We start from the raw sequence: 6,342 nt of genomic DNA, 5'->3' as shown, positions 1-6,342 counted from the left end.
GGGGAAGGAAGCAGTTAAGCAGGGTGTTGGTTTCAGGGCTGAGGGACACACTGTCACCAGGGACCAGCAGCAGAGAGAACGTGCCCAATCTTGTCCTCTGGAAGAAAGTCCACAGGGCTTCCCCAAGAGGACTCAGGCAGGGGAGACAGGAGGATGGGGCGGGCATGCACAATGTTGAGGAACTCACCGAAGGCCCCTGGTTCCCCTTTCCCTCACCACACACCTACCTAGACACACGCACCGAATCTCAATGTATTCTCATGTACCAGGCCCAGTATCAGAAAGTGCCCTCACGACAAATACAGTCAAGTCCGGACAGGTGGTCCTGTGGTGGCTGATACCATGACCAAATCTTGCCACTGGAACTGTCCTTTTTTTTTTTTTTTAATTTATTTGTTCATTTGTCAGAGAGAGTGAGCACAGGCAGACAGAGAGGCAGGCAGAGGCAGAGGGAGAAGCAGGATCCCCACTGAGCAAGGAGCCCGATGTGGGACTCGATCCCAAGACCCTGGGATCATGACCTGAGCCGAAGGCAGCTGCTTAACCAACTGAGCCACCCAGGCGTCCCCTGTTTTTTTTTTAAGAGTTTATTTATTTATTTGACAGAGAGACACAGAGAGAGAAGGAACACAAGCAGGGGCAGTGGGAGAGGGAGAAGCAGGCTTCCTGCCGAGCAGGGAGCCTCATGCGGGATTCGATCCCAGGACCCCAGGATCATGAAATGAGCCGAAGGCAGAGGCTTAATGACGGAGTCACCCAGGCGCCCCTGGAATTGTCCTTTAGGGACAACTGTGCCTCAGAGACCAGGTATTTCCAACGTTGCAGTGGACTTTTATGTAAATCACATCAGCAGTGCAGCTGAGTGCAAGGTGAATTTGGGAGGACAAGATGGGACGCAGGGACGTGAATTCAAAGACAGTAATAATCCATACGGCTACTGGCCACTTACAGTGGAAGCGGAGAAATGAGCACAGATTTGTAAAATATTTAGCATCAAGATGGCAAATGGGGGGGCGCCTGGCTGGCTCAGTGGGAGAAGCATCTGCCTTCGGGACAGGTCATGATCTCAGGGTCCTGGGACTGAGCCCCATACTGGGCTCCCTGCTCAGCGGGGAGTCTGCTTCTTCCTCTCCCTCTGTCCCTCCCCCCACAACTCATGTTCTTGCTTGCTCTGCTCTCTCTTGCAAATTAAAAAAAAAAAAAAGATTAATTTTTAAAAAAAATTTTAGTCCTTTTTTTTTAAAGATTTTATTTATTTATTTGACAGACAGAGATCACAAGTAGGCAGAGAGGCAGGCAGAGAGAGAGAGGAGGAAGCAGGCTCCCCGCTGAGCAGAGAGCCCGATGCGGGGCTCGATCCCAGGACTCTGAGACCGTGACCTGAGCCGAAGGCAGAGGCTTAACCCTCTGAGCCACTCAGGTTCCCTCAAAAGATTAATGTTTTAAAAAGAGATTAGGGGCGTCTGGGTGGCTCAGTTGGTTAAGTGACTGCCTTTGGCTCAGGTCATGATCCCAGAGTCCCGGGATCGAGTCCTGCATCGGGCTCCCAGCTCTGCTGGGAGTCTGCTTCTCCCTCTGACTTTCTCCTCTCTCATGTTCTCTCTCTCTCTCTCTCTCTCTCAAATAAATAAATAAAATCTTTAAAAAAAAAAGATGAATAATAAAATCATTTTAAGTTCCGTAATTTTAACATTTTTGTTTCCTGTTGTTACCAAGACCCATTATAATCACACCAAATTTTATCAGTTGCCCTGTGTGATACAAGTGGGCAAATGAGCTATTGTCAAAACTAGTTCCTCATTTCTTATAACATTTTTTTCAAGAAATTGACATTTTCAAGAGGTTAAAAAAAAAAAAACCTTTCCATTAATAGGCCTATAGAAAAATAAAAAAAAAAAAGAAATCTTTTAACTCTTGAAAAGCATTAGGCTCTAATTGTTTGAGTCACAAATGCTAATCCATATTCTGACTGATCCAGAACATCCCAGCTGATATTCAAAATTTGGTCATCAAATGTGTTTTCTTTTTGCAAGCTCAGTGCTACTCAGCTTCAATTCAGTGCATCAATTTGTCCTTTTATAAATTCTTGAAATACAACTGGGACAATTTTCATCATGGCTTTTTTTTTTTTTTCATAAAACAGTTAATCATCTAAAAGTGGTTTAGATTGAAATGACAAAACCGGCCTCTGATACATAATTAGAATATCTAATAAATTTTGATTAGAAGCTTGCTTGAAATTCATGCCACTTCAGAGACTGAAAAATAAAAATTGATTTTCATAAAAATGTATTTATTATACGAAGATGCTTACACAAAATTGCTTCGGAACAGAGAGGACTTCAAGTTTTGAAGTGTTCCTGGTTTTATAAAGTCATAATCCATCCACATCTTCAGTGAAAAGTAGGTATGGATACTTTTCAAGATTTTAATTCGACTTAATGATGAGCTTATTTTTTTTTTTAGATATTTATTTATTTGACAGAGATCACAAGGAGGCAGAGAGAGGGGTGGGGGAAGCAGGCTCCCTGCTGAGCAGAGAGCCCGATGCGGGGCTCGATTCCAGGACCCTGAGACCGTGACCTGAGCTGAAGGCAGAGGCTTTAACCCACTGAGCCACCCAGGCGCCCTGATGAGCTTATGTTTCTAAAAAAACTGAGTATATTTCCCATGTAGATATAAGAAAAATATAACTTATTTTAGAAAATTTCAAACATACAAAAAAGTAGAAGATATAATGAATTCCCACTGCATGGCTCAGATGAACAAAATGTAATTATTAATATAATTATGAACTCATAGCCCATCTTCTTCCATCTGTAGCTTCCATGCCCTCCTCACTTAGAGCTCAGATTGGATTATTTTAAGCAGATCCCAATATCTGTAAATACTTAGTATGTTTTGCTAACAGGTGAGAACTCTTTAAAATCACAATACTGGGGCGCCTGGGTGGCTCAGTGGGTTAAGCCCCTGCCTTCGGCTCAGGTCATGATCCCAGGGTCCTGGGATCGAGCCCCGCATCGGGCTCTCTGCTCAGTGGGGAGCTTGCCTCCTACCCCCTCCCCCGCCTGCCTCTCTGCCTACTTGTGATCTCTGTCAAATAAATAAACAAAACCTTTAAAAAAATTAATTAATTAATTTTTAAAAATCACAATACTATTATCGCATCTAAAAAAAGCGAACAATTCCTTGGATTAACCAAATATCCAGTTTGTATTTCAAATTTCCTTGATCCAACAATTGAATTTTAAGATAATAGATCAACAATGAAGCCAATGTTAAGCTAAAAAACGTCGCAGGAGTGGTGCCTGGGTAGCACAGTCCGTGAAGGGCCAGGCTCAGGGCGTGATCTCAGGGTCGTGAGATGAACCCCAAGTCAAGCACCGTGCTCAGAGCAGAGCCTGACTGTCTCTCCCTCTCTCCTCACCCCTTCGGCTCGTGCTGTCTCTCTCTCTCTCTCTCTCTCAAATAAATAAATCTTTTTAAAAAATCATTGCAAGATTAAAGATACATACAGACTGAAAGTGAGGGATGGAAAAGTATTTGCCGTGTTTTCATTTGAAAACCAAAAAAAGACTTCAGGCTAGCAATACTTACATCAGACAAACAGACTTTTTTTTAAAGATTTATTTATTTGACAGGGAGCGCACAAGCAGGGGGAGTGGCAGGCAGAGGGAGAGGGAGAAGCAGGCTCCCCGCTGAGCAAGGAGCCCGATGCGGGACTGGATCCCAGGACCCTGGGATCATGACCTGAGCCAAAGGCAGACGCTTCAATGACTGACGCTTCACTTCACTTCACTTGTTCAGGTGCCCCTTGGACAAAATAGACTTTAAACAGATTGTGTTGGGGTCCCTGAGTGGCTCTGTCAGTTGGGCAGCCGACTTTTGGTTTTGGCTCAAGTCATGATCTCAGGGTCCTGGGATCAAGCCCCAGGTCGGGCTCTGTGCTCAGCAGGGAGTCTGCTTGAGAGTCTGTCTCCCTCTCCTGCTTCTCCCTCTGCGCTCTCTCTCTCTCTCTCTCTCAAATGGATAAATAAATCTTTTAAAGTATATATATATATATAAACAAAGACTATAACAAGAGACAAAGAAGGACCTTATATAACAAAAAGGGGATCAACCCAATAAGAGGACGTAATGATCGCAAAAACCATTGCAAGAGCCTGACTTTGGGGGTGCCTGGTTGGGTAAGTCCATAGAGCATTCAACTCTTGATCTTGGGGTCATAAGTTCAAGCCCCACATTTGGCCTAGAGCTTACTTCAGAAAAAAAAAGATGGGCTTCAACATGACAATACGAGGGACTCACTTGTATAAAAAGACAACCATTTACAATAATCTAGAAAGGGTCCTATGGGCATACACAAATGAAACATCTATTCAAGAAAATCCACTACAATTTTAGAAGTGTGGTATTTGAGCCCAAGCTGTTCCCTCTCTCGCTACCCCTGCTCCAGATTGGTGCAGCTGAGGACACAGAGCCCCTCTCCCCTCAGCTCCATGTCAGGGTTTCCTCCGGGAAGGAACAGGACATCAGCATCTGTCATCCTACACCAGCTCCCTGTTGTTGAGACTGAGTTCTGGGCAAGTGTGGCCAAGAGGTGGGGACTCCCTTCTTCTGTTCCGCTCCCACTCACGGAATGGAGACTCTGTGCGAAGTGTGATATCACACTGAGTGTGGTCATCCCCGCCCTGGCTCGTTAACGCGGTGGTTTCACGCCAGGAGAGGCAAGCTGCCTCCAATCCTTCACGTGCTCAACACCAAAATGTATCACTCAGAGAGAAGCACACCATGGTCCCCACCCCAGTTCCAGAGCCCTGGCTCAGAGATTTGGCGGGGGGACAGAAGCGGGCTATACCCTACATAGGTCCTAATCTCTTCCCAAAGGAATTGACTTTATTTGCAAAGAGAGTGGAGAAGTTCAACCCTAAGGGTGCTCCCGAAAACAGTGGTGGTTGTGGTGAGAGGGAACTGGGAGCAGATTGGTAGATTTGATGAAGATACAGGTTCAAGTGTGAGCCAGTTGGTTTGCAGGAGAGAACCAGGGAAAGCGACAGCTAGTAGAGACCCTAACTTCAGGGGCCACTCCTGCAGAGGAACAGAAGTCTTATCAAGCAATTTCTGCCCCAAGACATTATTATAAACCGTAAAGCAATGAGCTAGCGATTAATGGAGCAGAACAGCTGCATATGGTCAGGGAAAGAGGTGTAGCGAGCCCAGGCCAAGTCGCTGCCAACCTAGGGTGATGTACACCCCAAACCACACTTTCCTGCAGGGCAACATCAAAGGTTTAGCACTTCACAGGACTCAGGGGTGGGAGGCTTCACTAAAATAAGCCAGCCAGTCATTAAACAAGCAGAGAACAGGCCTGAGATGGGAAGTCGGGGCCCAGTACCCAGAGTTGTTACAATATATTACCTAAAGTGTTCAGTTTCCAACAAAGACATTATGAGACAAGCAAAGAAGCAGGAAAGCAGGACTCCGCTCTCACACTGGAAAAAGGCAGCCGCAGGAACTACCTGTGACTGTGGCCAGATACTGGCTTTAACAGACAAAGACCTAAAGTAACCACGAGGACACTGTCAAGTTCAAATTCAGAGGCAGGTGTAGCAGCGTTAGAATGGAAAACATCTGCTCTCCCGGGAGTGATGAAGGCCCTTGGTGGCATCAACAGAGGGCCGGGAGGGGGACAGTTTCAGGCGTGCAGCAGGTAACCACAGAGGCACATGGACTTCCCCTAGCCAGAGAGGGACAGGAGGGTGGCTGGAGCTAACCAAGGACCGGAAAACGGTAGGTGTAGAAAGCCCGGCTGAAGCTGAATGATACTCCCAGCAGCTGTTAGCCAGGCCAGGGCGTGGGCAGCAGATCTCAGAGCATGAATCCAGGTGAGGGTTTTGCTGGGCAGAAAGCCAGGAACACAGGGGAATCGGGGTTATGATGAAAGAGTAGCTCGGATGATGACCCCCAGGGGTCATAAGCTTTTCCTGCCTGGACACGAAAGAGAGCTTCGGGGCTGACACGCTGGGAGGCACACAGGGGCAGAGAGATGGAGGCTGGATAAGGTTGTAGAAGACGAAGAATGAGAATGCTGGGGGGACGGATGGGAGGCCCTGGTCTGAGTGGGGTATTAAAGGCAATGGAAGTAGACTTGAGTCATTAACACAGGTGGTGGGGGGCCAACTCCCACACAGGAGGACAGAAGCCCCCACCCCACACACACACATCTTAAGCTGGAGTCCAAATGGGTGGAGGCTGGGCTGGGGTGGGGCCAAGTTTATAGGTTTAATGATGGAAAGTTGAGGAAATGGATAGTGGCATTGAATGACACTTTAGACCAGATGG

Source organism: Martes martes (genome assembly GCF_963455335.1).
Source record: "Martes martes genome assembly, chromosome: 16".
NCBI classification, from domain to species: domain Eukaryota; kingdom Metazoa; phylum Chordata; class Mammalia; order Carnivora; family Mustelidae; genus Martes; species Martes martes.
Note: the sequence above shows the minus strand (reverse complement) of the source record.